Source organism: Convolutriloba macropyga, unplaced genomic scaffold, assembly GCF_964194025.1.
Source record: "Convolutriloba macropyga unplaced genomic scaffold, txConMacr16.3 SCAFFOLD_5265, whole genome shotgun sequence".
Classification (NCBI taxonomy): domain Eukaryota; kingdom Metazoa; phylum Xenacoelomorpha; order Acoela; family Convolutidae; genus Convolutriloba; species Convolutriloba macropyga.
Genome location: NW_027450981.1, coordinates 4,086 through 10,000, shown reverse-complemented (window position 1 = coordinate 10,000; position 5,915 = coordinate 4,086). Strand labels below are relative to the sequence as shown.

At 41.9% G+C, this 5,915-nt stretch overlaps 1 pseudogene; it reads right to left on the bottom strand.

Moving 5' to 3' along the window:
* Nucleotides 1-1,348: 1,348 nt before the first annotated feature.
* On the bottom strand, nt 1,349-1,500 carry LOC142356318 (5.8S ribosomal RNA; annotated as a pseudogene).
* Between the last annotated feature and the right edge of the window lie 4,415 nt (nt 1,501-5,915).

Sequence of the window (5,915 nt, the reverse complement as noted above, 5' to 3'; positions counted from 1 at the left end):
TTCGCGTACTCGAAACAACATAATACTAGTCTTTGTAATTTAGTTTCATAATTTCAACTGTTCTCATGCAGAATTTTTGCTCATTCTTATCCCAAATTTTGACCTGGCTACTAGTTACACTCCTTGTACTTATTGCAAAATGACCACAAATTTCAACAGCTTTCACATGTTGCTGTTTCGGCTTTCGCTTACTACAGTCAACATAATACTCGTTGCAAAATAAGTGCTCGGCATCTGCAATTTTCCAAAGACGAAGTTTCGCCAGTTCAATTTTCGCTCGCCAATTATGGCTACTAATTCACACGGTACTGAGCTCAACAACATTAAATTTGTTCAGCAAGACTTTCACATGTTGATGTTTTGGCTTTCGCCTACTAGAAGCAACATAATACTCGTCTTGTTAGCTCATTCAATGAGAATAGCTTTTCCCGTTGAGAATTTTTGCCTTCAATTGGCGTTGTAGTGAGTTTGGCTACTCAGATCACCAAATACTTGTGACAATTCGAACCAGAAATGTTTTCAATTTTCACATGCTGATGTTTCGGATTCAACCTACTAGAAGCAGCATAATACTTGTATTCAACAATTTCTGTATCAAATCCCAGTTTTCTCTGGTGCATCTTTGCCAAACTATTCCAAACTGCCTGAGTCTGAATACCAATTACAGGTACTAGTAAATGCACGTTACTAAGGACTATATAGTTCTAGGTTACTGTACACAACGACGTTCACATGTTGATGTTTCAGCTGCCGCTTACTAGAAACAACATAATACTTATCGTGCATACCTTTCCATAACTTGTCCTTTTCAGATGCATTAGTTTCCCTTTGTCTTGGCTTCTACAGTCAGACTGGCTACTAGTAACAGCACAGTACTAATCACATATCGTTCTACAGTTTGCAGACAACTTTCACATGTTGATGTTTCAGCTTTCGCCTACTAGAAACAACATAATACTCGCTGTATACATTTGTAGTTCTCTATGTAACTTTCATGTGAAGAAGTTTCGCCAGTCTTTTTGACTGTCTCAAATCTGAGTCATGCTTAGGCTACTAGTTGCTTCACAGTACTTATCGCCTCGAGATCATTGAACAAAACTTGATTTTCACATGTTGCTGTTTCAGCTTCCGCTTACTAGAAACAACATAATACTAGTCTCATTAAGTTCCGTCTCTTTGCAATTTTCTTATGAAGAAAATTCGCCATCACAATGACTCCAGCAGTTCTTGATCAAGGAATGCAATCATTGATCAGAATGCTATTATTTGAATCGGTTCTGCTTTAAGTGTTCCAATTTTATTGGAAGCACCAACAATAGAACATCAATGTGTTCAATCGAGAGTTATATAACCCTGAATCGGACGCAGTCAACAGCCGAAGCCGAGACCGCCTTTTGCGTTAGAGAGGTCGGTAAACAAATCTTGCGATTCATACCGAATTAACACATATAGCTGTGCTCCTCTTCGTAAAGCGAGCCAAGTGATCCCCTGTTGAAGGATGTATTTGGACCAATCTAGTAGCATTTGGTTTCCAACAAGCTCTCCCAAGTTAGCTTACTTATTGGGCTTTTCAACCAATTCGGTTGGCTACAAGCATCATCAAAGTACTAGCCACAGTTTGATCGCAAAATTCTACGACTTTCACATGTTGATGTTTCGGCTTGCGCTTAGCCTACTATAAGCAACATAATACTAGTCATATCATAGAGCGTGATCAGCTTGTGACGTTCTCATGATGAAGTTTCACCAACAGTGTCTCACTTCGAGCTTAAATCCAGCTACTAGTAACTACACAGTACTGACTGCAACGATAACTTTTATCTATACCTTTCACATGCTGCGCTTTCGGCCAGGGCCTACTAACGTCAACATAATACTCGATATAAACTTTTGTTCATGATGCAGCTTCCCCATGCAGAAGTTTCGCCTTCAAATGCTCTCTTGGCCATATGACGTAAGAAAAGGTTACTAGTAACATCACAGTACTAGCCACAGTTTGATTGCAAAATTCTACGACTTTCACATGTTGATGTTTCGGCTTGCGCTTAGCCTACTAGAAGCAACATAATACTAGTCATATCATAGAGCGTGATCAGCTTGTGACGTTCTCATGATGAAGTTTCACCAACAGTGTCTCATTTCGAGCTTAAATCCAGCTACTAGTAACTACACAGTACTGACTGCAACGCTAACTTTTATCTATACCTTTCACATGCTGCGCTTTCGGCCAGGGCCTACTAACGTCAACATAATACTCGATATAAACTTTTGTTCATGATGCAGCTTCCCCATGCAGAAGTTTCGCCTTCAAATGCTCTCTTGGCCATATGACGTAACACAAGGTTACTAGTAACATCACAGTACTAGCCACAATTTGATCGCAAAATTCTACGACTTTCACATGTTGATGTTTCGGCTTGCGCTTAGCCTACTATAAGCAACATAATACTAGTCATATCATAGAGCGTGATCAGCTTGTGACGTTCTCATGATGAAGTTTCACCAACAGTGTCTCACTTCGAGCTTAAATCCAGCTACTAGTAACTACACAGTACTGACTGCAACGATAACTTTTATCTATACCTTTCACATGCTGCGCTTTCGGCCAGGGCCTACTAACGTCAACATAATACTCGATATAAACTTTTGTTCATGATGCAGCTTCCCCATGCAGAAGTTTCGCCTTCAAATGCTCTCTTGGCCATATGACGTAAGAAAAGGTTACTAGTAACATCACAGTACTAGCCACAGTTTGATTGCAAAATTCTACGACTTTCACATGTTGATGTTTCGGCTTGCGCTTAGCCTACTAGAAGCAACATAATACTAGTCATATCATAGAGCGTGATCAGCTTGTGACGTTCTCATGATGAAGTTTCACCAACAGTGTCTCATTTCGAGCTTAAATCCAGCTACTAGTAACTACACAGTACTGACTGCAACGCTAACTTTTATCTATACCTTTCACATGCTGCGCTTTCGGCCAGGGCCTACTAACGTCAACATAATACTCGATATAAACTTTTGTTCATGATGCAGCTTCCCCATGCAGAAGTTTCGCCTTCAAATGCTCTCTTGGCCATATGACGTAACACAAGGTTACTAGTAACATCACAGTACTAGCCACAATTTGATCGCAAAATTCTACGACTTTCACATGTTGATGTTTCGGCTTGCGCTTAGCCTACTAGAAGCAACATAATACTAGTCATATCATGGAGCGTGATCAGCTTGTGACGTTCTCATGATGAAGTTTCACCAACAGTGTCTCATTTCGAGCTTAAATCCAGCTACTAGTAACTACACAGTACTGACTGCAACGATAACTTTTATCTATACCTTTCACATGCTGCGCTTTCGGCCAGGGCCTACTAATGTCAACATAATACTCGATATAAACTTTTGTTCATGATGCAGCTTCCCCATGCAGAAGTTTCGCCTTCAAATGCTCTCTTGGCCATATGACGTAACACAAGGTTACTAGTAACATCACAGTACTAGCCACAATTTGATCGCAAAATTCTACGACTTTCACATGTTGATGTTTCGGCTTGCGCTTAGCCTACTAGAAGCAACATAATACTAGTCATATCATAGAGCTTGATCAGCTTGTGACATTCTCATGATGAAGTTTCACCAACAGTGTCTCATTTTGAGCTTAAATCCAGCTACTAGTAACTACACAGTACTGACTGCAACAATAACTTTTATCTATACCTTTCACATGCTGCGTTTTCGGCCAAGGCCTACTAACGTCAACATAATACTCGATATAAAATTTTGATCATGATGCAGCTTTCCCATGCAGAAGTTTCGCCTTCAAATGCTCTCTTGGCCATATGACGGAACACCAGGTTACTAGTAACATCACAGTACTAGCCACAGTTTGATTGCAAAATTCTACGACTTTCACATGTTGATGTTTCGGCTTGCGCTTAGCCTACTAGAAGCAACATAATACTAGTCATATCATAGAGCGTGATCAGCTTGTGACGTTCTCATGATGAAGTTTCACCAATAGTGTTTCATTCGAATTGGTTCTGCTTTAAGCTCTCCAATTGTTTTGGATGAACCAGTTTTGCCCTTCGAAGCCACTTTTGTGAGCTTTTGTGGGTCTTTACCAAGAGGATATACCTCAAGGCCTCTTTCAATTCCTTTAAGTTCTTTCAACTCCTTTACAGTTTCTAGGTTCACATAGCTGCAAACCTTATTTCTAGTTTTAAGTCTGGCCAACTTGGGGAGAGTTGGTGCAGACCGTGACCAATTCTAGTAGGATGCCACAACAAGAATGTGATCAACTTAGCTTGTCGATGAACCTGCCCCACATTCAAACAACTCTATCGCCTTTTCCTCGTATAGTTATATGCGAGGGCCTCTCATAGAGAGCGCTGTTAGCAACCTTTTCCACATAGACGATAAAGTTGTGAGTGTTTTGCACATGGCTGTTGTCATCACCACGTGACGAGTCAACTCAGCTTGACTCTCTACACTCCGACAAGCTTTGCACATACGCCTTTAGTTCAGTATGTGTCTTTAATCTGACTCCGGTGCCTCAAGCCGGAAAAATTGTCAGATTATGATCATTATCGGTTAGTCATCCCGATGCAAGATCGTATCGTACTGTCTTTGTCTACCTCCAGATTCCGAAGAACAGGAGGAGACTCTCCCAGACCTACATATCTGGGAGAATGTTCAGAGGGCGAGAAGCTGTGGATTACTCTCCCCTAAGAACTGACTAAACTTTACCCTCGTCCAAGGTAAGTTTATTTTAGCTAGCCTTCTATGTAAAGGATCTGAGGCTAAGCTGTGTTTTTTCGAGCCTTTGGCTCGGAGCAAGTTCAGTGGGCGCCCCGAGTAGCTCAACTCTTTCCCACTGAACAGCGCAACGCTCTGTCACTCGCTGGGATTTTTGCGTGTCGGTTCTAACCACGCGACTTGTGGACCTTTTTAGGCCTTTCTCATTCACAAGTCTATAGCTGGGCTTCTATAACCCAGCTTCTGAGATCTAGATAGCTGCAGTTCTGCTAGGCTGCTTTTGCTAACTAGTCTCCCTTTAAGCAGTCCCTTGCCATGACTGCTGAACTATGTATCCACACAAGTAGTTTTTGAGCTCGATACATAATTCGAGATTGGTTGCCAAGCAATCTCTAGCGACAGAGCGTCATGCGCACTACAGACATGGCCTCTACCAGCAGCCATGCCCGAAGGAATCAATCACTGATCCTTCCGCAGGTTCCCCTACGGAAACCTTGTTACGACTTTTACTTCCTCTAGACAATTAAGCTCGATCCGCTTCATCCCGTTGCCGGAGACCGAAGTCCCAACAGTAGGAATTTGCAATTCTTGCTTAACTATCCAATCAGTAGTAGCGACGGGCGGTGTGTACAAAGGGCAGGGACGTAATCCCTATGAGTTGTTGACTCATAAGTACCAGGAATTCCTGGTTCACGTCTGCAAGTTACAACAGACGATCCCCTTGAAGCGCTGTACTTTTCTCTGATTGCCCAGTCCATTTCGGACCAAGGGCTGAGTACTCAATCTAAAAGTACACAGTGTAGCGCGCGTGCAGTCCAGAACATCTAAGGGCATCACAGACCTGTTATAGCCTCACTTCATCTGCGGTATTTAATTCCGCATAGTTCCTCTAAGAAGTGTTTGAATTCACATATAGTGAATTTCATTATTTAGATGGAGAAGATCTCGTTCGTTATCGGAATTAACCAGACAGATCACTCCACTAACTAAGAACGGCCATGCACCACCGCCCATATAATCATGAAAGATATTCAATCTGTCAATCCTTAAGATGTCTGGACCGGGTGAGTTTTCCCGTGTTGAGTCAAATTAAGCCGCAGGCTCCACTCCTGGTGGTGCCCTTCCGTCAATTCCTTTAAGTTTCGATTTTGCAACCATAC